This window comes from Eurosta solidaginis, chromosome 4, assembly GCF_040869045.1.
Source record: "Eurosta solidaginis isolate ZX-2024a chromosome 4, ASM4086904v1, whole genome shotgun sequence".
Lineage (NCBI taxonomy): Eukaryota > Metazoa > Arthropoda > Insecta > Diptera > Tephritidae > Eurosta > Eurosta solidaginis.
The window spans coordinates 179,991,798-180,019,076 of record NC_090322.1 but is presented as its reverse complement, the minus strand read 5'-3'; positions in this window follow the sequence as shown (position 1 = coordinate 180,019,076).

Here is a 27,279-nt window from a genome sequence, read left to right as displayed (position 1 = left end):
GTTCAGATAAGTACGTGAACTAAGTTTAGTAAAGATATATCGATTTTTGCTCAAGTTATCGTGTTAACGTCCAAGCGGAAGGACTGACGGTCGACTGTATATGAAAACTGGGCGTGGCTTCAACCTATTTCACCCATTTACCAAGGATTGGAAAATTTTTGTTCGACTTATGGAATTAAAAGTATTCTAGACAAATTAAATGAAAATGGGCGGAGCCACGCTCCTTTTGAAATTTTCTTTAATTTTTGTATTTTGTTGCACCATATCATTACTGGAGTTGAATGTTGACATAATTTACTTATATACTGTAAAGATATTCAATTTTTTGTAAACATTTTACTTTAAAATTTGTGTTTTTTTTTAAGTGGGCGTGTTCCTCATCCGATTTTGCTAATTTTTATTTAGAGTACATATAGTCATAGGAGTAACGCTCCTGCCAAATTTCATCATGATAACTTCAACGACTGCCAAATTACAGCTGGCAAAACTTTTAAATTACCTTCTTTTAAAAGTGGGCGCTGCTACGCCCATTGCCCAAAATTTTACCAATTTTATATTCGGCGTCATAAGTTCAACTCATCTACCAAGTTTCATCGCTTTATCTGTTTTTGGTAATAAATTATCGCACTTTTTCGGTTTTTCGAAAATTTCGATATCGAAAAAATGGGCGTGGTAGTAGTCCGATTTCGTTCATATTAAATAGCGATCTGAGATGAGTGCCCAGGAACTTACATACCAAATTTCATTAAGATACCTCAAAATTTACTCAAGTTATCGTGTTTACCGATGGACGGATGGACGGACATGGCTAAATTAACTTCTTTTTTCGCCCAGATTATTTTGAGCTCTGCTAAGCTGCGTATACAAATAGAAGCAGCAAATACTGTCTTAGTTTTGCCTTGCAAATTATATACCCGTTGTGAGAGTCGAATGGGAGACGGTTATACCAGGCACTCTACACGAGATATGTCAAAGCGTTTCGACGATTCTGCTTATTAGTATTGGGCATGTAGGTTGCTCTTATTTCTGACCTTTAGTTTGAGCCATCACCTTTTTGTTAGCCAACCATTGTGGGCACTCTCCATTAGTTCCTTGCATCTCGCTTTCTTGTTCTTTTTTATAGCATTCCTTTGCGCTCTTCTTTGGGCTGTTCAGGTACTGTGTAACACATAATTTCTTAGTTATGAGCGTGCCGTATGTGCTTTTCGCCGTGCTTTGTGTAGAGTCCGATTACCTATGACGCTACTTCTGGATATGGATCTTAGATATTTGAACATACAGGTCCACCGCATGTGGCCTACATATTGTGGCATCATTCCAAACAACACCAAATGTTTGTTGTACAAAAAGATGTTGTTTCCATCTTCTTCTTTGTAGTTGTTTGGAACCTATTCTTGGTGAAATTTCCGCTAGCTCTCAGCTAATAGCTTTGTGGTCGCTGAGTGTGTAGCATTCCTGATGGACCACTTTGCTCGCCTCGCTATTTCGCTACTAGCAAACGTGATATCTATACCCGATCGTATACTGTGAGTGTCGAATGTTAATATCCCCGGTTCATTTAGAAGTTCTAGTCTTAGTGATGTAAGGTTTTCGAGAAGAACTCTACCGCTACCGTTAGTTCGATTACTACCCCACATAGTTGACCAAACAGTTGACATAAGTGGGTGCTTACCATGTCATTCTATGCTCATTCCAAGAATCATGTTTCCAAACTCCGTGCTAGTCTTGCACGGAGGTGTACTGTAGGTATCCCTCAACTCCAAAATCATGTAACTAATCGTATTTAGTTTGTTTTAACCGTATTAAATCAAAAGAAAGCCGCGCCTGAAAAGATCATCCTTTTACTACCACGCGACAATTTATTAGGGATTGTAAAGCAATCGCTTGGAATACCTACCGCTCATTCCTATGAACGACCATCTTGCCTATTCCACATCTTCTGTTCGGCGTACACATTAACTTCTTAATGTAGGAAGCATAGTGTAACATCAATAAGATCGCAACTGTTATTTCAGCTACATCTTAAAAAAGTCACTACAATATAATAGTGCATGGAGCCGTCATCAATCAAGCGAAAAGTGATGCTATGATCCCACCTCATCATCCTCCATACACCTACAGCAGAATGGGGTTTCCAGTATATTGAGGCGTACTGCATGGATTCCCATTGGACAGTGCCCTGTCAAAACCCCAATGACCATTGATAGATGAGCCTTAGTGAACCCAATTATTTGGCAGACCTCCTGCCATCCATTTCCGGAAAGATCTTGCTACCGTGCAACAGGTGGTGTCCACGCAACGCTTGCTGAGCTGACTCCAGGCCCGCCTATGCAGGAGAAAACCACAAGTGGCCAGCGAGACCTAGATAACCTTGATCATAAAATGGTTCGATGCAATCGCAAGCGAGGTAGGGCATTCCCAGACCACCATCGATTGCACTATAGTAGAACTCAAGGCCTTGATAGCCGCTTATCTATCAGAGTAGATGTTAAATTCGCTAACCGTACTAGCACTCGGTAGCATTTTATCTACCGCATCTTTAAATGCAGCAACTTCCGCTTGAAAGGCGCTGCAGTAATCAGACAACTTAAACTTGCAGATTAAATTTAGTTTAAAAGACCCCCACCAAGCTCTCTGTTCAATTTCGAACCATCCGTGACCAAGTTAACCGGTCCCCTCACCAAGATGAGTCCTCTTCCCCATTCATCTCTCGGGCAAGGTTGCACAGGGAGCCGTTATCGGCATACAATAGCCTGTCCTGTTAGGGATGAAATCGAACCTGGTAAGAAGGCTAGAGTGTCTGAAGGCAGAAAGCCCATAGCCCATATCACGAAGCCTGACCAACGACCGGGTCTCGGCCGCTTTCCCGCAATATTTACTGGATGTATGTTCAGCCATATCATAGCGATATCATTTCATTACGATAATTAACGTTAATAAACGAAAGGAAATGACTTTGTTTCGTTTATTAACGTTGATTATCGTTACGAAATGATATCGGTTCGTTGGTTAAGCATGCCTGGTTCAGCACGACATTCAATGCCAAGGTAGGTGTTGTTGCAAGAGAGCCGCTGATACCAATCGCCGCCGTCCGTTGTACTGGCATTAATATCTTGGTGGTGATCGCCATGTCTAGTGCATTCCATCAGACCAGCACCCCTTAGAGCAGATTCGGTTTGACAACCATCTCATAGCACCATTGAATGTGCGCACTTTTGTAACACTACAAGGCAGCGCTATTGGGTATAAAAAATGAAAAATAAAATCACTTGCAGCGCACAACAATGACAAAATGAATAAAGGAATGACAAAAACCGATAACTTTTCGGACTTGCACTGCCCGCCAACGCAGGCTGCAAATGAAACCAAATTTGCCAGTGAAATTAAATTTCCATCGAAAATCAGTGCGTTGATGGGCGCAGGCAGAATGACTGACACTACTGTGCAACAATCATTTTAACCAGCTAGTGAAAATGAGACTTTCTCGGTTGATGGTGGGTTGGGATAACTACCTTAAATATACGCATGCTGGATGGAAATGAGTAAAGTAGAAACTGCATTACTGGGAATTTCATTAGGATTTGCTTAACTCGTGTAATAAATTTCAGCCATCCTCTGTGCTGCACGATTATATGAGAATGAGTTGCCTTGACTCAGTGCAGTATATATGTATGCTCATTGTATTTGTTTTTATTGTTGTTTTTGTTGCTATGCACCTCTGGACATTAGTTGGCGTTACGAAGAATTTTGTTGATATCAGTAAAATACAAGAGAGCACAACTGCTGCAACTTAACTAACCGTTAAGTGTGTTAAAACTTCTGTTCAAATTTGGGTGTAGGGTTGGTGTTGTTGTTGTTGCTGTTGTGTATAAGTGTAAAGCATTCAAGTTCGCGGCAGCTGCTAAATGTTGCAAGGTTTGTGAGGAATTGGAGTATGCCAAATTGAAAAATTTTTATTTTCCTGAGACAATTGAGGTTGTACGGTGGATAGATAATCCCAGTGAGATTTGCCATCAACATGCAAAAGTACTGATTTATGTGGGTCAATAAGGGAACTGAAATTAAATTTTACGTAAGATGCAATGCATTGGCGGCTTGAAGTCTATTCGTACACATGAACGTTTCTATTCAGACTTGCTGTTTTGAATATTGCATACACATTTGGATAGAGTAGGTAGGTTGTGTTTCGGGCGTATCCAACTGCAGTTGTGGGAAGATAACCAATCAATGATCTAGCAACTCTCGTAACAATACGGCAGCGATTCCGGGAAGAGCACTAGCCCATGTGAGAAAGGGGAGAAATCCCAGTTCGGCTTAGGAGCTCAGAAAGAAGCTCCTGCACTCAATGTTTGCTGTCGTTCCCTGAATCGATTGCCTTCTCACAACAATTATTGTTAGAATATACACGTCCGAAATACCGATCTGCCACAAAGCAAAGCTCCTCGCATGGTGCCAACGCGAAATTTTTCGTGGAGCATTCATCCAGGAATCTTAAGAGAGTAGCCTTAAGGAAAACAAAAAAGGTAATTTCTGATAATTTTCAGAGCCAAGAGCGTGAGTAGGTTTCAATAACTCCATTAAAAATTTTTCCAATGCAGAGTACATGAATCAGCACCTCATTGCTGTTCAGACGGCACATGGAGACTGAGGCGGAGTCTAGAGGCATCGCATACACTCCGGACTCTTCAAAGTGAAAAAACTAAGGCATAACCGCAAGAGGGCCCAATTCGTCATCAAGTCCGATTCCAATACTCACAACACTGTACGAGCTCGTACCCGAAACCCGAATACAATTTATTATTAATGATCAAATTATTAAGTTTATAGAACGGATGGAGCTCATCTGCGGACGTTATTGTGGCCAGAGTGAAATTTTAAATAATATCTTGCCTTAGGATTTTATATGTGGATGAGAAACCCTCCATGTTAGATCATCTTATCGTCCAGTTTGTTATTGGGGCGGTCTCGTTTGAAGGACCACTGAACCACAATACACGGAACACAAATGGGAACTACAGTTCAAGAAAATCTTACCCCCATAGGTACAACCAATAGAGGCACAATCTGTACGAATATGAAGACAGATAAAACGGCTTAGAGCTGTTGTTAAAGCGTTTAAGTCTAGATGCTACGAATCGAAGGCACTACATAAGGAAATTACTTGGTGGGCGAGGAAAATGTGGGTGATAAATGAGACCACGCGCATGCCGTTAAACCAAGCAGGAAACTGTTTTCGAATCGGTCAGTGCAATACGAAAATCGAATAATACCACGTAAGGTCAAGAACGTGCTATGAACTATGCTAAGGGCTTTATTTGGTACAGCTATATATAGCATAGTTAATGAACGATCCGTTTTCTCTTACCAAAGGTATATACTGTGAGTATACTAGCGCCCGTTGTTGTTGTTGTTGTTGTAGCGATAAGGTTGTTCCCTGAAGGCTTTGGGGAGTGTTATCGATGTGATGGTCCTTTGCCGGATACATATCCGGTACGCTCCGGTACCACAGCACCATTAAGGTGCTAGACCGACCATCTCGGGAACGATTTATGTGGCCACATTAAACCTTCAAGCCATTCCCTCCCTCCCCATCCCCAAGTTCCACGAAGAGCTTGGGGTCGCCAGAGCCTCGTCTGTTAGTGAAACAGGATTCGTTGCGGATAGGTGAGGTTGACAATTGGGTTTGGAGAAGCTATATATTGCGCTGCCCACCTGAAGGGTTGCGCTACACAGCCCCTTGTATCTGGTATTTTAGTCGCCTCTTACGACAGGCATACCTACCGCGGGTATATTCTGATCCCCTAACCCGCTGGGGTAACTAACGCCCGTCTTTAATGGTCATTGTGCCATTTTTACTTTTTCATGACTTCCTTTTCCAATCCTAGACTACAGAAAAATGACTCGAATTTCAGGGCTCTATTTTTATCGGGAGTTTAGCAAGGTCAAGAGTCCTCTGGCGAAATAAGTGGTATATTGAGATTTAAATAGAAATTGGATGGTAGAATGTGTCTCCATTCGGCACTTACAAGTGGCAGTTTGGAAAATTCCCACACAAGCTCTCACAACTTGACCTAGCCACCATATTATTACATTGGATACCATTTTGTTTAGGTAAGGCAGTCTCCCAGAACTAGGGTCCACAGCGGTTCTATACGAAAGCACGTTGGCAAAATCTGGACCATTTTGCACTGACCGAAAAAGTGGCAGGTTTCAGTTTGTTGTTATAATGGCCAACTTGTCTAGATATTTAAGTTTCAGCATCAAAAGTGATAAAATCTTTAGAAAGGCTATTACCGACTATTTGCATGTACCAGATTCACTATTCAGCCACATGCACAGCTCAAACGACATTTTAATGAACTCCCTTAATGATCTCTAACCACGAAAAAGTTAACAAATTTATTGCGCAGTGCGTTAATTTGAAACCTACTAAAATTCATTTTAAAGCTCATTCATCATTATTATTACTAACTACACCGATGTTAATGATTATTTCAAGTTTTATTACTCCACACTAAGTTACATTATCTCGATGTTTTTATCTCCATTCATCATCAAAGTGCATACTATAATGTGATTATTTACAATTGTATTTAGTTCAGACGACTGAAGTGTGTGCTATAGAGAGGTGAGAAGATTAGAAAATGGTGTGATTATTACGCACAGGCACCGATAAAATCAAAAAGTATAGACATTTAGCCGGATATGCAGGCCACACATAAAAAATATCACAATTGAACACATACCATACATATAAAAAAAGAAATATAATGGCTAACTAGATTTTGCACTCTTCGATGATACTGTAACTCAGAGTTAAGCTTGATAAAATCTACATTTAACATAGTTGGGCATAGTGCACTAAATTTTCAGTGCACTAAAATAAAATGTGTGAGTACCTTGTACTCGTGAAGTTCGATGTTTTAACAGATACGTTAACTTCTAGCAAACTGATGATTTTAAATTAACTACACCTTTTTCAGTTTTATTTCAGAAAATTTGAATTGAAGTTCAGAATTTCTATTTGTAGTTCAGAAAATTACAATTGAAGTGCAGAAAATTATAATTGAAGTTCAAGTGAAAATTCTGAGCTTCTTTTGTAATTTTCTGAGCTTCAGTTTTTATTTTCTAAACTTCAGTTGTAATCTTTCAAACTTCAGTTTTGAATATCTGAACTTCAGTTGAAATTTTTGAACTTCAGTTCTAACTTTCTGAACTCCAATTCTAATTTTCTGAACTTCAGTTGTAATTTTCTGAACTACAGTTGTTATTTTCTGAACTTCAATTGTAATCTTTCAAACGTCAGTTTTAATTATCTGAACTTCAATTGAAATTTCTGAACTTCAGTTCTAACTTTCTTAACTTCAGATGCAACATTCTGAACTAAAACTGAAAAGGGTGTAGAGCTCGCACAGGGATTAAAGTTTACCAAAACAGAGGGAACAAATTTTGAGCTTATTGGAAAGAGCTTCGTCGGCTTCTTATCGGTAACAACAGATACCATACAAGTTAACATTTTATTTACGGCCTTTTATCGAAAGCGAAAATATCTACAAGTTATCGGTTTCTTATCGGCTAATCCTCGGCCTTTCATGAGTTCATATCGGCTTGCTATAGATGGGTTAGAGATGCGTCATCGGTTTGATATTGAAGATTTGTTTCTATCTTTTTTAAACCAAACCGATGAGTGATCCACAGAAAATCAATAACAAATTAATAGCACTCCGAAAAAAATTTGAAAACTCTTCGATATTTCCTTGACAAAAAATTGATAATCTTTTGATAACATATCGAAAAGAGTCCTATAAACAATCGTTTAATTTTCGATAAGAAATCGAATAGACGCCAATGGTAAATTGCTAAGAAACCGATAAAAAATCTACAAGCATTTGATAAAATATCGATAACTTTTCGATATTGATCCACTCTTATTATCCACCTCTTTTGTTTATTTTTCCTGCTTTCATGAGATTTCAAGTTATCGGTTTGTTATTGGCTAATCATCGGCTTTTCATGGTTTCACATTGGCCTGTTATCAACGGAATGTGTCATCGATTTTACAATTACTATAACAAATCGATACTTTCTTGAAAACAAATCGATACATTTTTCGATAAATAATCGATAATAAATCCAATAGAGGCTGACAACAAATTGGTAACAATCCGACAACAAATCTATAACTTTTTGATAACATGTCGATAAATTTTCAATATCGAACAATACTGCTATAAATACTGGCGGTAAATTCGTCCGTTAAGTTTAATTCTAGTGATACTTAACAAACTTGCTTTCTCTGACGAACTTTAGTACGAGTGCAGGGTCCACCTTCCCAATCTCTGCTAGAATTTCATAAAACCGTATGCCCGGAAATCTGAGTCATGTTATTTGCAGTCCTGAACATCGGCAGAGAATGTAATGAATCGAATCTTCTTCCTCATCATCCTCACAGATTCTGTAAAGGGAGCTTATTTTCATTTCATTTCATTTCATTTCATTTATTTATTACGGCAAAAAAGCCCAATTCATAAATTAAATTATATTACAATTTACTATCTTATTGCTAAGGTTTTACAATATTCATAAAGTTTTGCTTTAAAAGCCCCGATTTCATTACAACTTTTTATATCTATAGGCAGTTCATTGAAACTTTTTAGACCTTTATAAAAAATATTTTGCTGATCTATTTCAGTTCTGAATAAAGGCAGTTTGAAATTGTGTTTATTCCTTGTATTAATGTATTACATTTTCACTTTTAATATTAAATATAAACTTCATAGCGTGAAAAAAAATCTTTTGCTTTACACTTAACCAGTTCAAACTTCTCAGCATATCAGCCGTACGAGTATCTCTAGGTTTTTTAAGAATAAATCTCATACATCTGTTTTGCATCTTTTGAAGTTTATCTATTTCTTTGTCTGACACAATGAATAGAATAGATGGGCAGTTTACAAAGTGCGGTTCTATAATGGACTTATATATAATTATTTTGTACTTTTTTTTGAATATATTTGGATGTTCTCTGCATAACCCCAATTTTTTTCGCAACTTTCTGGACTGTGTAGTTTATATGTTCTTCAAACTTGGGTTTGTTATCAATTATAATTCCCAAATATTTTATACTGTCAACTTTTTGTATGCTTTCATCATTTATTTTTAAACCAATTATATCCTCATTAACGTTCCTCCTTGTTATTATCATAAATTTCGTTTTATTTATATTAAGTTTCAGTCTATTTCCGCACAACCATTTATACAGGTTATTCAGTTCATGTTGTATTTTAGAAAGTGCAGAATTAATATTATTCTCACTAATCATTATTAATGCATCATCAGCGAATAGTTTAATTTCACAACCTTCAATAGCGTTAACTATATCATTAATATAAATTAAGAACAGTATCGGTGCCAAAACTGAGCCTTGTGGTAACCCTATGGGTACTTCCAATTCATCAGACATCACGGTATTTATAACCGTTTTCTGTCTCCTCTGCTTCAAATAGCTGCGAAACCAGTCAAGTTCTATACCAGTTATACCAATACGTTCCATTTTTTTGATTAAGATCTCCCTATCCACTGTTTCAAAAGCTCGTTTGAGGTCTAGGAAGACTGAAACAACCACTTTTTTTATACTCAGTTGAGCAGAGCTCACAGAGTATATTAAGTTTGATTGGATAACGGTTGGTTGTACATATATAAAGGAATCGAGATAGATATAGACTTCCATATATCAAAATAATCAGGATCGAAAAAAAATTTGATTGAGCCATGTCCGTCCGTCCGTCCGTCCGTCCGTCCGTCCGTCCGTTAACACGATAACTTGAGTAAATTTTGAGGTATCTTGATGAAATTTGGTATGTGGATTCCTGGGCACTCATCTCAGATCGCTATTTAAAATGAACGATATCGGACTATAACCACGCCCACTTTTTCGATATCGAAAATTTCGAAAAACCGAAAAAATGCGATAATTCATTGCCAAAGGCGGTTAAAGCGATGAAACTTGGCAGATGGGTTGCAGTTATGACGCAAAATAGAAAATTAGTAAGATTTTGGACAATGGGCATGGCACTGCCCACTTTTACAAGAAGGTAATTTAAAAGTTTTGCAAGCTGTAATTTGGCAGTCGTTGAAGATATCATGATGAAAGTTGGCAGGAACGCTACTACTATTACTATATATGTGCTAAATAAAAATTATCAAAATTGGATAAAGAACACGCCCACTTTTTAAAAAAAATTTTTTTTAAATTCAAATTTTAACAAAAAATTTAATATCTTTACTGTATATAAGTAAATTAAGTCAAAATTCAACTCCTGTAATGATATGATGCAACAAAATACAAAAATAAAAGAAAATTTCAAAATGGGCGTGGCTCCGCCCATTTTCATTTAGTTTGTCTAGAATACTTTTAATGCCATAAGTCGAACAAAAATTTACCAATCCTTCTCAAATTTGGTACGGACATAGACTCTATGACGGTAACTGTTCTCTGTGAAAATGGACGAAATCGGTGAAAGCCACGCCCAGTTTTTATACACAGTCCACTGTCTGTCCTTCCGCTCGGCCGTTAACACAATAACTTGAGCAAAAACCGATATATCTTTACTAAACTTAGCCCACCTACTTATCTGAACTCACTTTATCTTGGTATAAAAAATGGCCGAAATCCGACCATAACCACGCCCACTTTATCGATATCGAAAATTACGAAAAATGAAAAAAATGCCATAATTCTATACCAAATACGAAAAAAGGGATGAAACATGGTAACTGGATTGGTTTATTGACGCAAAATATAACTTTGGAAAAAACTTTGTAAAATGGATGTGACACCTACCATATTAAGTAGAAGAAAATGAAAAAGTTCTACAAGGCGAAATCAACACCCCTTGGAATCTTGGCAGGAATACTGTTAGTGGTATTGCATATATAAATAAATTAGCAGTACCCGACAGATGATTTTCTGGATCACCTGGTCCACATTTTGGTCGATATCGCGAGAACACCTTCACATATACATCTAAGGGCCACTCGCTTTTAAAAGCCTCATTAATACCTTTAATTTGATATCCATATCGTACAAACACATTCTAGAGTCACCCCTGGCCCACCCTAATGGCGATATCTCGAAAAGGCGTCCACCTATAGACCTAATGCCCACTCCCTCTTAAAATGCTCAGTAACACATGTCGTTTGATACCCATATCGTACAAACATTCTAGAGTCATCCCTGGCCAACCCTAATGACGATATCTCGAAAAGACGTCCACCTATAGACCTAATGCCCACTCCCTCTTAAAATTCTCAGTAACACCTTTCGTTTGATACCCATATCATACAAACACATTCTAGCGTCACCCCTGGCCCAGCCTAATGGCGATATCTCGAAAAGGCGTCCACCTATAGACCTAATGCCCACTCCCTCTTAAAATGCTCAGTAACACCTTTCGTTTGATACCCATATCGTACAAACACATTCTAGCGTCACCCTGGCCCACCCTAATGGCGATATCTCGAAAAGGCCTATAGAACTAAGGATTACTCCCTTACTCACCCATATCGTAAAAACATTCTAGAGTCACCCTTGGTCCACCTTTATGGCGATATTTCGAAAAGGCGTCCACCTATAGAACTAAGGATTACTCCCTTTTAAAATACTCATTACCACCTTTCTTTTGATACCCATATCGTACAAAAACATTCTAGAGTCACCCCTGGCCCACCCTAATGGCGATATCTCGAAAAGGCGTCCACCTATAGACCTAATGCCCACTCCCTCTTAAAATGCTCAGTAACACCTTTCGTTTGATACCCATATCGTACAAACACATTCTAGCGTCACCCTGGCCCACCCTAATGCCGATATCTCGAAAAGGCCTATAGAACTAAGGATTACTCCCTTTTAAAATAATCATTACCACCTTTCATTTGATACCCATATCGTACAAACACATTCTAGAGTCACCCCTGGCCCACCCTAATGGCGATATCTCGAAAAGGCGTCCACCTATAGACCTAATGCCCACTCCCTCTTAAAATGCTCAGTAACACCTTTCGTTTGATTCCCATATCGTACAAACACATTCTAGAGTCACCCCTGGCCCACCCTAATGACGATATCTCGAAAAGGCGTCCACTTATAGACCTAATGCCTACTCCCTCTTAAAATGCTCAGTAACACCTTTCATTTGATTCCCATATCGTACAAACAAATTCTAGAGTCAGCCCTGGTCCACCTTTATGGCGATATCCCTAAATGGCGTCCATCCATAGAACTATGGCCTACTCTCTCTTAAAATACTCTTTAATACCTTCCATTTGATACACATGTCATATAACCACATTCCAGGGTTACCCTAGGTTCATTTTCCTACATGGTGATTTTCCTTATTTTGTCTCCATAGCTCTCAACTGAGTATGTAATGTTCGGTTACACCCGAACTTAGCCTTCCTTACTTGTTTTATTTAACTCTTCTTTCCAGTCATGTATCACCAAATTAAGAGCTGTCTCACATGAATGTTTCTTTCTAAAGCCTGACTGCTGGTGGGCTAGTATATTATTATCTTCAAGGTATTTCGTTAACTGGTTCTTAACATAAGCTTCAAGTATTTTACAATCACTAGGCAGGGTGTTTATGGGTCTAAGTTCTTCAGGTTTTACTGTCTTTTTAACTTTTTCCACTGGTATCACCGTTGACGTTTTCCACTTTTCTGGTACAAGACCCTCTTCTAGGCTGTTATTGATTATTTGTGCGTAGAAATATCCTGTATACGATATACAATCTTTAAGTACTCCATCAGATATAAGTTTTCTGCCGCCTATTTTATATTTGAACTCTTTCAGAATATTAATAACTTCATCTGTTGTTATTTTGGCAAACTTTAATCTAGAATTGACTTGTACATCACTTAGTGCTATACGGCAAGGTTCTATGATGTTATTAATTTCTATTACGCTATTTATAAAGAACCTATTTAGACCATTTGCCAGCTCAGTTTCATTTTCTACCATCATACCATCTATTATCGCCTTTTTAATCCCTTCGTTATCTCTCGTTAAGCAAACCGCTTGCTTAAGATGTTTCCACATTTCTCTGGCGTTATTTTCATTCATTTCGACTTTATTTTCCATATATTTAACTTTCTTTATTTTTACTAGCTTTTTGTAGATACGATTTATATTTTTATATTCGTTCCAATCACCTGTTTGTATCGCAAGCTTATAATTATTATATTTGCATTTATTCATTTGCGCCAGTTCTCTGTCGTACCATTTATTCATAAGCTTGATATGAACTTCTTTTTCATACGTTAAACTTTCCATAGCTTGCATTATTATGTTGTTCACTAATTCGACTTTCTCATCAATTAGTAGGTTTTCATTTATGTTGAAGTTACATGATCTCAGGATGCTTATTAAAATTTCACTATTATATTTATCCCAAGCTGTGATTTTCTTGGTCATTCTCATCTGGTATGATTTAGACGTTTTAATATTGAACATTATTGTTTCGTGATCTGAAATTTTGTATGCAGGCAAATTATTGCACTGTATTTCATCTGAATTTGAATATAATAAATCAATTTTAGATGCACTTGCATCTGTAATTCGAGTATTAAATTCTACTTTTTGGGTCATACCCATCACAGAAAATATCTCATTCAATTTTGTACTATATGTTGATATGTAGTTCATTGGTATAAGATACAGTCGGAGCAATGGTGTAATAGCGCAATAACCTTTGATGAAACCCGTAGGTATTCTCCCTGTAGATTTTTTTAGCCTGAGAAAGAAGCTAGTTCCTTTCCTATCCAAATATGGCCATAAGGATTTTGATGCCTCGCGATTATACCGGTTTATTTCGGAACCTTTTCTGGCCATCTTTTCTGCAAATTCATTCCACTAAATCTCTGTAAATGTGTCAGCGAGTTTTGACACCACCGCACGATATCAGATTGTACCACGTTGGATTCTAATAACTTAAATCCGGCATTGCTATTGACAAAATTCGTGACATTGGTGCCTGGAACCGTACTATCTTGATGCAATCTGGCTACTCTCTTTAAAGCATGGACCTCCGCCTGAAAGACACTGAAGGTATGAGACAGTCGGTACGAGTGACTAATGATTAAGTATACTACTACTACACTTAAGCTTAGACTTAATTTACGCTGACATTCAGGATTTCCCCATACACTCAGAGAAAAAATCGTTCTAAAACGAACGAAACAAGTAAAAAATTAAGAACATTCGTTGACAAAAGTCTGTTAAGTACGTTTTTTCTTAACTCGTGACCGATGGGCTTGTTTTAAGAACAGTTTTTACAAGCACACCGTTCGTATTTTATGACCAGTTTGGTATTGATGTGTGAACCTTCTGTGCTCATTTCAAGCAGTATTTGCGCTTAAAATAAGATTTCGTTCTCATGCTTCGAGAACGACTTGTGGTCGATTTAACAGTTTTCGTTCTCAATTCAAGAACGGTTTGGGCTTGATCATTGATGGGAGGGGAAAGTATTTTTTTCAATAGGTACCCATTTATTTTTGATTAATAATAATTTTTTTGTCATAAATAAAAAATATTTATAACAATAAAATTTTTATTATAGTCCAAAATTTTAAGAAAAAATGCATAATATGCATTTTTTCATATGTTTCTCTTATTGAGTAATTATTCTTATTTGAAGATGTAATTTGCATATATACTTAAAACATTTCATAACATGTTTGAGAATTTTCTGTGCATAAGTGAAAGAAAAATTATTGAACGAAAAATAAAAGTTAAAAAAATTGTTTTAAAAAATGTTATAGTTTGACGGTGATCGAACTCGCGCCACGCTATAGCAACCACAACATCATAACCGCGGGGCCACTACGACTACTTGATAGCTTGTGCCAATTGTTGTATTTAACATTGTAGTGCACACGAATTTAAGAACATTGTTCTCATTATTAGAACAATTGTTCATATTTTAAAATCATCCGTTCTCTTTTCAAGAAAATGGTGTCAGTTGAAGCGGAAAGTTGTTATTTTAAGAAGTGGTCTTTCGTTTTTCAAGAACCAAAAAGTTAGAATATGAATAGCTTGAATCGAGTCCGGTGGTGCTGGATTTTAGAAATGCGTTTTTCTCTGAGTGTACAGCGACCACAGATGTTTAAATATTTAAAAATGGTAATGGGAAAGTATTTCACTATCAAAACTTTTTTGTGGTAATAAACATTTCTCCATTAAGACTTTTTTACTCAGTGATAGTGGAATTTGTTTTCCTGTCACTAAATTTAAAATTTTAGTGAGATGGCAAAATTTAGGAACTATGACCAACTGTGACATTTCACCATTACTACAAAAGTGGCCTTCATTGCACTTCATATTAGAGTCCAATCGAATTATAACCTTCGGTTCCGGTTTGATTTTTCGTCGGCCGTTCGTTTACCTGCAGTCAAAATTCAGTCTCCTGCTCTAATTTTTTCTTGGACCAATTATTTTTTAAACCGTTGTATTATGTACATCAATTTACTCAAACTATTTAGTGGGGTTAATACACCTGCTTTGGTACTTTAAAGAGCATTTTCGTACAGCCCAAAGATTAGGTAGCACGCAACTGCCTAAAGTTTGGATCTTGATATTCGCTAGGGCTGCGCTTTTGGAGCAGGAATGCGCGGCCTTTTATTTGTAACCTTCTAGGGCGCATCTCCGATACATACTTATTTAATGGCGTTTAACCGATTAAATGGTTATGACCGTCCAACAAGGCGCTTCGCTGTGGTAACTGGCGTCAATTGGTAACACCATAGGAATTTAAATCGCTTTTCACCTGCTCATTCCAGCGGAGTGGGCGCTGCCCTCTTCCTCTGCTTCTGTAGGCGGGTTGGGATAAAAATAATTTCTTAGACGGGGCATCATATTTCATTTGCATAATATCGCCGTGTTTTAGTTAGCTGAAATATCTTGATGTCTGTGTAAAGCTCTTACAGCCCATTTTTACATCTTCTTCGGTACTTGCCGTCGCCCACGCGTAGTGGTCCGTAAATATTTGGATGGGTTTTTCTCTCGAATACTCCCAGAGCCAACTCCTCTGATGTTGTAATGGCCATGTCTCTGCACCATATAGCAGGATGGGTGCGATAAGTGACACGAGCATGATTTTGGTTTGTTGAGAGAGGATTTCACTTTTCAGTTGCCTACCTAGTCCAAAGTCCGATACCCATTAATAAATGGAAATCCCATTATTTAAAGTGTGACTCTAAATATTTCCTTATATTGACCTTATAGGTATTTTTTCGTTTCATTCTTGATAAAATTACATAGTCCTTTTTTCTATTTTAGTGAACGATGCACCGTGACTGTTTCAGTGATTTTTAACGGCCTCAATTGTCAAAAGCACTGTCATAGGCACCCAAATGCGTGTGACGGTCACTAATCTTCCACGGTATAGCTATTGACGGCCTTAGAGGACGTAAAACGAAGCAACAGCCCCTTTCAGAAGCTATTGCTTCTGCTTGAGAGAAGGAGCGACTTTTAACTGTAATCGAAGAAGACTTCTGCAGCGGTCTAGTGTGAACCGTCAGTATAGAGTCAGGTGATACTTTCCTTTAATATAACATAGTTTGACCAATCCATTACAGAGAAAAGCCCCATTAAATTGTTGTTAAAGGTAATGTGGGCAACAGGCAGTCTGTTGCAGAATCTAATGCTAAGAATATAGTCATACTCCTTCCCGTTGCAGCACTCTAGGCACTCTTCAGTAGAAAATGTTCGAGATTTAAATTTTACGCATCTGTTGGATAAGACCTAGTGCGCTTCTTAATGTTGTTGTACAGGGCTGGTCATCAAACTACATATCTGTACGCTTAGATGAGTGTGATAGCCGCTGTGTTAATTATTATTAAAATTGTTGCTTTTAAGCTCCAGTTTTGGATAACTGGTTCCTAGAACGGGTATTAAGCAACTTATGTCTTCCTCTTCCCACTGCTCGAATCGTTGTCCCCGAGTCGATGTCTTTATAACTATATTCACTAGTAATTATTGCGTCAATCCACAGATTTGGTTATCTACAATATCCCATTGGAGTGAGTTGACAATTGCGTTCGCTGTTGTCTAGAAATACATATATTGGAAAGAATAGGTTAAAAAAAAACGAGCCTCCTGCTTGGATGTTTAGAGAGCCTTGGTTTTGAATTCGTAGCTTCACTTTTTCATATTCTCCTAGTTTGTTGCCCACGCTTGTAAAAGTTTAAGTTGCTCACCTGAACTAAGATATGCTCGCACTGACTAGCCGGCTAGAAAGTTTTGGTTTTTCAGTGATTTTACTACTCAGTAAGATCACTTTGCACAGGTAGATGGATCTCCAATCTGTGTTTTTATACCTTTAAATTAAGTCGCTTTCATGTTTGTTCCCTCATTTCCGTACGAATTTTTGACCCGCGGAAAAGTCTTTTTCGGTAACTTCCCGTTGAGCTAGACACTTGATACTTAGAGCATGGTTCAGATCTGGGAGACATTACAATGCAAGTGAAAAAAATCCGCTAGATGGCGCACGGATCGAGATATATAGAAAATTAATTTTAAAATGGAAATTTTGAGATCGACTTTTAACTAACTTTTCGGTGATCCAGAGACTTGAAACTTAGCACATAGTTTGCGAGTCGATGGCACTATAATTCGTGGGAAACAAAATTCCACCAGGTGGCAGACGAATCGAGATAAACGAAAATCCCTAAAAATCCCTGAAAAAACGCAGGGAATCTTGCGATCGATTTTTAAGTAACTTCCCGGTGAGCTAGATACCTGAAACTTGGGCCGCGAGGCAGAACCCGGTGACAATGCAATATTTGATCAAAAAAATTTCGCTAGGTGGCGCTTGGATCGAGATATTAAGAAAATTAATTTTGATTTGGGAATCTTTTAATCCATTTTTAACATACTTCCCGGTGACCTAGAGACTTGAAACTTGGTACACAGTTAGAGGCCTGGTGACAATACAACTTATAGAAAACAAAGTTCCGCTAGGTGAGGCGCTAGTCAAGATAACTGCAAATCCCTGAAAAACGAGGGGAATCTTGCAATCGATTTTTAAGTAACCGGTAACCCGGTGAGCTAGAGACCTGAAACTTGGGCCGTGAGTCAGAACCCGGTGACAATGCAATATTTAATCAAAAAATTTCGCTTGGTGGCGCATGGATCGAGTTATTAAGAAAATTAATTTTGATTTGGGAATCTTTCAATCCATTTTTAACTAGCTCCCCCGGTGACCTAGAGACTTGAAACTTGACACACAGTTCGAGGCTTGCTGACAATACAATTTATAGAAAACAAAGTTCCGCTAGATGACGCGCTAGTCAAGATAACTGCAAATCCTTTAAAAAAGGGGGGAATTTTGCGATCGATTTTTAAGTAACTTCCGGGTGAGCTAGAGACCTGAAATTTGGCCGTGACCGTTAACTAACTTCCCGGTTACCCGGCCTAGTGACAATACAACTTATAGAAAACAAATTTCCGCTAGGTGGCGCGCTAGTCAAGATAACTGCAAATCCTTGAAAAACGAGGGAATCTTGAAATCGAATTTTAAATAACTTTCCGGTGAGCTAGAGACTTGAAACTTGGGCCGTGAGTCAGAACCCAAAATTCCAAATGCCTTTTTGTAGGCAGCACTAAAAAAGTGAAAATAAAAAGATGATAAAAAAATTTTAAGGACTACCTTTATATAAATGGACCAAAAAATAGAAGGCAATTTTTCCTTTAATACACACATAATTTTGATGAATTTTGACTAAAAAACTTTAACAATAGCTCTTGTAAAAGAATTTTGGGATTTAAAATAATAAAGGTGGAACGAGTGCTTAAATTTTATATAATCAATTGGTTAATCCCAAGTACATAGTTTGCCTTAAATTGAAAGATTGCGCTCCACCTTTATAGTTTTAAATCCCAAAATTCTTTTACAAGAGCTATTGTTAAAGTTTTTTAGTCAAAATTCAACAAAATTATGTGTGTATTAAAGGAAAAATTGCCTTCAATTTTTTGGTCCTTTTATATAAAGGTAGTCTTTAACATTTTGTTTATCATATTTTATTACTTCTATGTTCTCAATTTAACTTTCAATCTCTGATTTTTATTTTTGTTTGAAATTCCCATGAATTCGTTGAGAAATACCAGCTTGCCTCAGCAATTACCTACATTTTTGGATACAAGGAAGATTTTCGGTCGTAGATTTAAGGCGCCCAGGCTCGAGAGATTTTTTTCGTGCAATTTTTTTCACGTTTATGGTACTTCATCGGTTGTTACACCTGGATTAAGTTCATCTCGTAAAAGTTGGTAAAATTGTCGCTGCAAAGGTTCTAGCGGCCGCTGTGGTATGATGGTAGCGTGCTCCGCCTACCACACCGAAGATCCTGGGTTCACGACCTGGGAAAAGCAACATAAAAATTTTAGAAACAAGCTTTTTCAATCAGAAGAAAGTTTTTCTAAGCGGGGTTGCCCCTCAGCAGTGTTTGGCAACCCCTCTGAGAGCATTTTTGCCATAAAGAGCTTTTCAGTGAAAAAAAGTGCAGTAAATTAAACCCAAACATTCGGTTTGATTTCAGCCCAAAAAGCCAGCTTCGTTCGGACTCTACTGCATACCCATACCTATGTGTTTGTGTTTTGATATTATTTTCCTGATATCCTCTGTGACGTTGATAGGTCCATGAAACGTCAATTACATTGAATGTCATTTAAACGTCGCCTTTGGTCATATCAATTTTTAGTTTTATTATAAAGCTTCCATAAAACTGATTTTCCAATGCAGAAGCTAACCTTGTGGCTGTTGAAAATTTCAATAACAGGTGTTAGTGGCTAAAAAACTGGCAAAGAATAGAAGGTGGCAGAATATTCAATCTTTTTTTTTTTGATTTTAAGAGCATCAAAGGAATTAATGTCAATTGATACCTAATTTCCAACCATATTAATGTCATAGTAAGTAACATAATTGATATTTGATCTTTATAATAGCAATAAAAATGTTGCCACCTATTTGGAATTAAATAAAATAATTAAAAAAATGTTAAGTTAAAGGATTTTATTGAAAACAATACTTACATTAAGTAATGAAAATACTAAAAGCTAGAAAATAATTAGGCACGTCTTAGGTACTAGTCATCACACTCCTCATCAATCTAGGACGTTGATCAGACAATTAAATAAAAGTGTTGGAGGCGTGAAATTTCTACCGATAGTCATAAGTAAGACCAACTTAACATATTTTTAGAAATTCCACCCGCCAACGCGTTTATTTAATTGTCTGATCAACGCCCTAGATTGATGAGGAGTGTGATGATTAGTATCTAGAAGCTACCTAATTATTTTTTAGCATTTAGTATTTGTATTACTTAATGTAAGTACTGTTTTCAATAAAACCGTTTAACTTACTCCCAATCCCGGGAGAAAAGGCTTTGAAGAGATTTACAAGGTCTAATCGAAACAGCTGTCGCCTTGTCCGTCCTAATGTCACGTTGTTTAAAGTTTTCCCAAATTATTACATAAATAAATTTTTTTTATTATTTTATTTACTTGGGTGTTAATACTTAGGCTGTATTTTCGAGGTTGTCATCTGCTTTTTCAAGGAGATTTATCTCAAATGAAATTTACTTTATGTAGTGTTTTCAGTAAGGGTATTTATGAGCACTGTTTCGATCTAACCTCAATTATGAACTTGTGTAATTACGTTTAGTGAAACTGAAGAGTTTCTGAGGCAAGGCTAACCCGCAGCGAACTAAGCTCAGCTATTCAGGTAACTAACACATTTAAAATGCAAATATTTTGAAGTGGAATTTTCAGATATTCATACGCTAGGTGGCCATGGTTACGCGAGGCTTCGTAAATGCTTCTAATGAACACATCCATGTACATACAGTAACTCACAAAAGTATTTTGCATTCGAAGCTGATTATGAAAACTTTTGAATTATTTGATTATTTATTCAGTAATTGATATTGGGTGGTATTAAAGCCGGACCTCTATACCGGGAATTGCCCAGCGAATCCGGTACTTAAAAAAAAATACCCAGAACTAACAGAGGAGGCACGCACTCTCCCTGCCGAAACTCGCGTCACTCTAGCTCAACTTCGATCTGGATACTGTAACAGGTGAAACTCTTACCTATCCAGAATCAACCCCGACATACAAAATGTATGTCATGCCTGCATGTGCCCCCATATGACACCAACCATCTCTTCAATTGTAATGTGGAACCAACGCCTCTAACACCCCTCTCATTATTGTCCACCCCTGTTGAAACTGCAAGTGTCCTTGGATTCGCGTTAGAGGGCATTTATGACAATTTGTGATTGGTAGCATCTATTGGATGGGGCACTGCTGTAACAACAACAACAAAACTAATGATTTAGCTAGTGATATAATTTTTTTAAACTTCAAAATATATTTTTTATTTTCCGTAAACTAAAAAAAACATAATAAACGCACATTTCTTTGCCCACAAAAATATTTTGCCTTTCAAAAGTATTGTAAAAATGTCTTAATAAAAGCCATTTAATATTTTGTACGAAAGCCATCGTTTTTGCAAACCGGATCTAAATGCTTTGTACTAGATTCCACCAGCTTTCTGAAAATTTTCATACTCTTCGAGCAAAACAGATTTAAGGTCACTTTTGAACGAAATTTCTTGTTTGAGTACCTCATTTTTCAGATAGGACCAAAAATTTTCTATAGAATTTGTGTCAGAACTTTACAGGATGTGTTGATTAGTGTTTGGTGTTGAAAAGTGCGCATATTTTAATATCATCAGCTATGCTCTAGGGGTCTATGTCTTGTTAAAATAGATAGTCATAATTTGACATATTCATTTTTTCGTTACTGGAATTAAAGTTTCTTTCAAGATGGACAAATATCCATTGTGCCTTAAAAATCAAGTTTTCCAACTTCCTGAGCGGACATACAACCCCAAAACATGACAGAACCTCCACTTTAATTCACAATTGTTTTACTTATTTTGAGTTGCAGGTTTTCATTTCGCTTCCGCCATGTCATGTGACGCCCATCTGGTGCAAATATGTTATGTTTGCTCACATCACTTAAAACTTCCGCTTTCTAGGAGTCAAAGCCAATGTTTCTGTACTTGGTAGCAAAAATGAGGCGTTTTTCTTTACTAACCTTAAAAATTAAAGGCTACCTGCATGGTACTCGTCCTGGTACTGTTATATGCACACTTCGAATTGTTTCGTCCGATACTTGGGTTTGTATTGTAGTTTGAAGCTTTGCGTTGATTTTTGGAGCCGACGTACTTCGGTTTTTACGGATTTTTTCTAAACTTGGACATTCTTTTCTTACCTTCAACGATACTTGTCTACTGCTACGTGTCATACTTTCTAAATTACAGTACTCTTAACGCTATTTTAATAATCTGTAAATCATTTGGCAACCCCTAGTAATATATCCCTGTTAAACTTAACAATTTTTCTTCATTGTGCAGACATGAATTATATTTTTTTTCAGCTGCAGTTTGTTCCTTGCCTTTTGGAGTTTTTGATGTTCCAGTAGCGCAACAAAACCTTTATTTGTATGAGAAATACTGATAATAATACTCAATTGTAGCCATAAATGAATGATGATTTTATTTTGAACGTAAGCAAAATACACGACAAACAAATTCATTAGCCGACTTAATGAAGAGGCAGTTGATTTACTGCTCACACAATAACACTTCCTTCCGCAACAGCACTGCATCATCTGCATTCGTTCTTAGGAATTCTGTGCGTATATTTTGAAAATAGATAAATATATTTATACTTAAGTAGGATCTTTTGTAGAGGTTACTAAATGTATGAATTCTTTATGGAAAGTTGCATCTCAATTGTTTCAGTAGTAGTCGAGATTACCTCTTTCCAATCTGTAAGACTTTGCATTGTAATATTCATGTATAGAAAATTACTCAAACTGCCACACTCCCCCCCCCCCCCCCCCCCCCCTTTCCAAAAAGAATTGTGTGACTTATTTTTAAAATTGAAGTTTGTCTCTGCAAAATACATTTTTACTCCTACGCAGAAACTTAAAACAACGCAATTCAATTACAGGGTACATCTGTTTTTTGTACCAAATGCTCTCAAAAAGTTAAATTACCAACCAACGGACCTAATGACTTGGCAACATTCGATTTGAGTTGAAAGGAGAAGTCTATCAAAGTGGAAACAAATTTGTATGTTCATTGCAGGTGTGCTTTTGAAAAGCTTTATGTCAGCCAAACATTGAGTAGTGACGGGGTCATGGTGCCTACAGTTTACATGTTCGTACCAGAATATTGCATGAGAATAGATATGATAAAAACTTATTCGAGTTCTTTCTGTTTGAATGGTTAAAAGCGAACCCGTATTTATGCACCTATACGCAGTTTCAAAACAGAATTTGCAAGCAGAAAATCTGAAAAATAAAAATGCCCTACGTGGGGTTAGACTGCTGTCCAAACTTATAGCAAACCACTCGTTGAATACCTCGAGGATCTGCCGTGATGCAATATTAATTTAGTGTGAATTTGAACTTCGATTATTGAACCGCTGCTAAGCAATGATGTACTTCCAGAGAGGATAATAATCATCCCCAATATAACCTACAGATTTTTGTTAGCATTCATCCCGAGAGTTTTCGTTATTATACTAGAAAAAGCAACTGAGCATTAAGTGATTAGATATCTCTAACATGCAATATTAATGATATCGCTAGAGGTGGCCAGACTTTTACTACGAATCGTATGGATCCCCTTAGGGCCTTGCCAATACTCCAATCTTCATTGAGCGCCTAAGATTGATTGGTATGTCATAGCCGTTGCATTAAGCTCTTGAAAACAACAACCGACCAGAAGGATCAACTTCTTTTCTACCTTTTCAAAAGTACCTAGGCTACAAGTATCCAGCGTCGTAGTTACGTCAAGGATGTAGTTATATTAAATAGAATCCTGTTTACATTTGAGCACTCGCTGACTACGCCTGACCACATAATTTTGAAGCTCGGCGCTTTAGTAGCCACAACATTGCTTAAGAAATTCCATAAACAAGGTTGTATGCCACACACAGCTTCGAAGATCCTGTCGTGGTCAGGTAGCCTCGTTTCGTCTTGATTCATTTGCTGTTGTTGTTGCTTAGAAAATGTTGCATCTATGAACAGTCCTTTGTCGAATTGAATACGGTACACTCGTTCTTTAGGTATTTGGATTTTTGTCGCCTCTTTCCTCCTCTTACTACCTCTCCAAAAAAACCGATGTTCGTTGGCCACCCAGAAGATACATCAACGCGTACACGCGGAAATAGTGAGTTGCTAGAAAATTGGTCGATCTATGCAACCTCTGAAAACTTTTTATACTCAGTTGAGCAGAGCTCACAGAGTATATTAAGTTTGATTGGATAACGGTTGGTTGTACATATATAAAAGAATCGAGATAGATATAGACTTCCATATAACAAAATAATCAGGATCGAAAAAAAATTTGATTGAGCCATGTCCGTCCGTCCGTCCGTTAACACGATAACTTGAGTAAATTTTGAGGTATCTTGATGAAATTTGGTATGTGGATTCCTGGGCACTCATCTCAGATCGTTATTTAAAATGAACGATATCGGACTATCACTTTTTCGATATCGAAAATTTCGAAAAACCGAAAAAATGCGATAATTCATTCAAAGGCGGTTAAAGCGATGAAACTTGGCAGATGGGTTGCAGTTATGACGCAAAATAGAAAATTAGTAAGATTTTGGACAATGGACATGGCACCGCCCACTTTTACAAGAAGGTAATTTAAAAGTTTTGCAAGCTGTAATTTGGCAGTCGTTGAAGATATCATGATGAAAGTTGGCAGGAACGCTACCACTATTACTATATATGTGCTAAATAAAAATTATCAAAATTGGATGAAGAACACGCCCACTTTTTAAAAAAATTTTTTTTTAAATTCAAATTTTAACAAAAAATTTAATATCTTTACTGTATATAAGTAAATTAAGTCAAAATTCAACTCCTGTAATGATATGATGCAACAAAATACAAAAATAAAAGAAAATTTCAAAATGGGCGTGGCTCCGCCCATTTTCATTTAGTTTGTCTAGAATACTTTTAATGCCATAAGTCGAACAAAAATTTACCAATCCTTCTCAAATTTGGTACGGACATAGACTCTATGACGGTAACTGTTCTCTGTGAAAATGGACGAAATCGGTGAAAGCCACGCCCAGTTTTTATACACAGTCCACTGTCTGTCCTTCCGCTCGGCCGTTAACACAATAACTTGAGCAAAAACCGATATATCTTTACTAAACTTAGCCCACCTACTTATCTGAACTCACTTTATCTTGGTATAAAAAATGGCCGAAATCCGACCATAACCACGCCCACTTTATCGATATCGAAAATTACGAAAAATGAAAAAAATGCCATAATTCTATACCAAATACGAAAAAAGGGATGAAACATGGTAACTGGATTGGTTTATTGACGCAAAATATAACTTTGGAAAAAACTTTGTAAAATGGGTGTGACACCTACCATATTAAGTAGAAGAAAATGAAAAAGTTCTACAAGGCGAAATCAACACCCCTTGGAATCTTGGCAGGAATACTGTTAGTGGTATTGCATATATAAATAAATTAGCAGTACCCGACAGATGATTTTCTGGATCACCTGGTCCACATTTTGGTCGATATCGCGAGAACACCTTCACATATACATCTAAGGGCCACTCGCTTTTAAAAGCCTCATTAATACCTTTAATTTGATATCCATATCGTACAAACACATTCTAGATTCACCCCTGGCCCACCCTAATGGCGATATCTCGAAAAGGCCTCCACCTATAGACCTAATGCCCACTCCCTCTTAAAGTGCTCAGTAACACATGTCGTTTGATACCCATATCGTACAAACATTCTAGAGTCATCCCTGGCCAACCATAATGACGATATCTCGAAAAGGCGTCCACCTATAGACCTAATGCCCACTCCCTCTTAAAATGCTCATTACCACCTTTCTTTTGATACCCATATCGTACAAAAACATTCTAGAGTCACCCCTGGCCCACCCTAATGGCGATATCTCGAAAAGGCGTCCACCTATAGACCTAATGCCCACTCCCTCTTAAAATGCTCAGTAACACCTTTCGTTTGATACCCATATCGTACAAACACATTCTAGCGTCACCCTGGCCCACCCTAATGCCGATATCTCGAAAAGGCCTATAGAACTAAGGATTACTCCCTTTTAAAATAATCATTACCACCTTTCATTTGATACCCATATCGTACAAACACATTCTAGAGTCACCCCTGGCCCACCCTAATGGCGATATCTCGAAAAGGCGTCCACCTATAGACCTAATGCCCACTCCCTCTTAAAATGCTCAGTAACACCTTTCGTTTGATACCCATATCGTACAAACATTATAGAGTCACCCCTGGCCCACACTAATGGCGATATCACGAAAAGACGTCCACCTATAGACCTAATGCCCACTCCCTCTTAAAATGCTCAGTAACACCTTTCGTTTGATACCCATATCGTACAAACACATTCTAGAGTCACCCCTGGCCCACCCTAATGACGATATCTCGAAAAGGCGTCCACTTATAGACCTAATGCCCACTCCCTCTTAAAATGCTCAATAACACCTTTCGTTTGATACCCATATCGTACAAACATTCTAGAGTCACCCCTGGCCCACCCTAATGGCAATATCTCGAAAAGGCGTCCACCTATAGACCTAATGCCTACTCCCTCTTAAAATGCTCAGTAACACCTTTCATTTGATTCCCATATCGTACAAACACATTCTAGAGACACCCCTGGTCCACCTTTATGGCGATATCTCGAAACGGCGTCCACCTATGGAACTAAGGATCACTCCTTTTCAAAATACTCATTAACAGCTTTCATTTGATACCCATATCGTACAAACATATTCTAGAGTCACCCCTGGTCCACCTTTATGACGATTTCTCGAAAAGGCGTTCACCGATAGACCTAAGGCCCACTCCCTCTTAAAATGCTCAGTAACACCTTTCATTTGATACCCATATCGTACAAACAAATTCTAGAGTCAGCCCTGGTCCACCTTTATGGCGATATCCCTAAATGGCGTCCATCCATAGAACTATGGCCTACTCTCTCTTAAAATACTCTTTAATACCTTCCATTTGATACACATGTCATATAACCACATTCCAGGGTTACCCTAGGTTCATTTTCCTACATGGTGATTTTCCTTATTTTGTCTCCATAGCTCTCAACTGAGTATGTAATGTTCG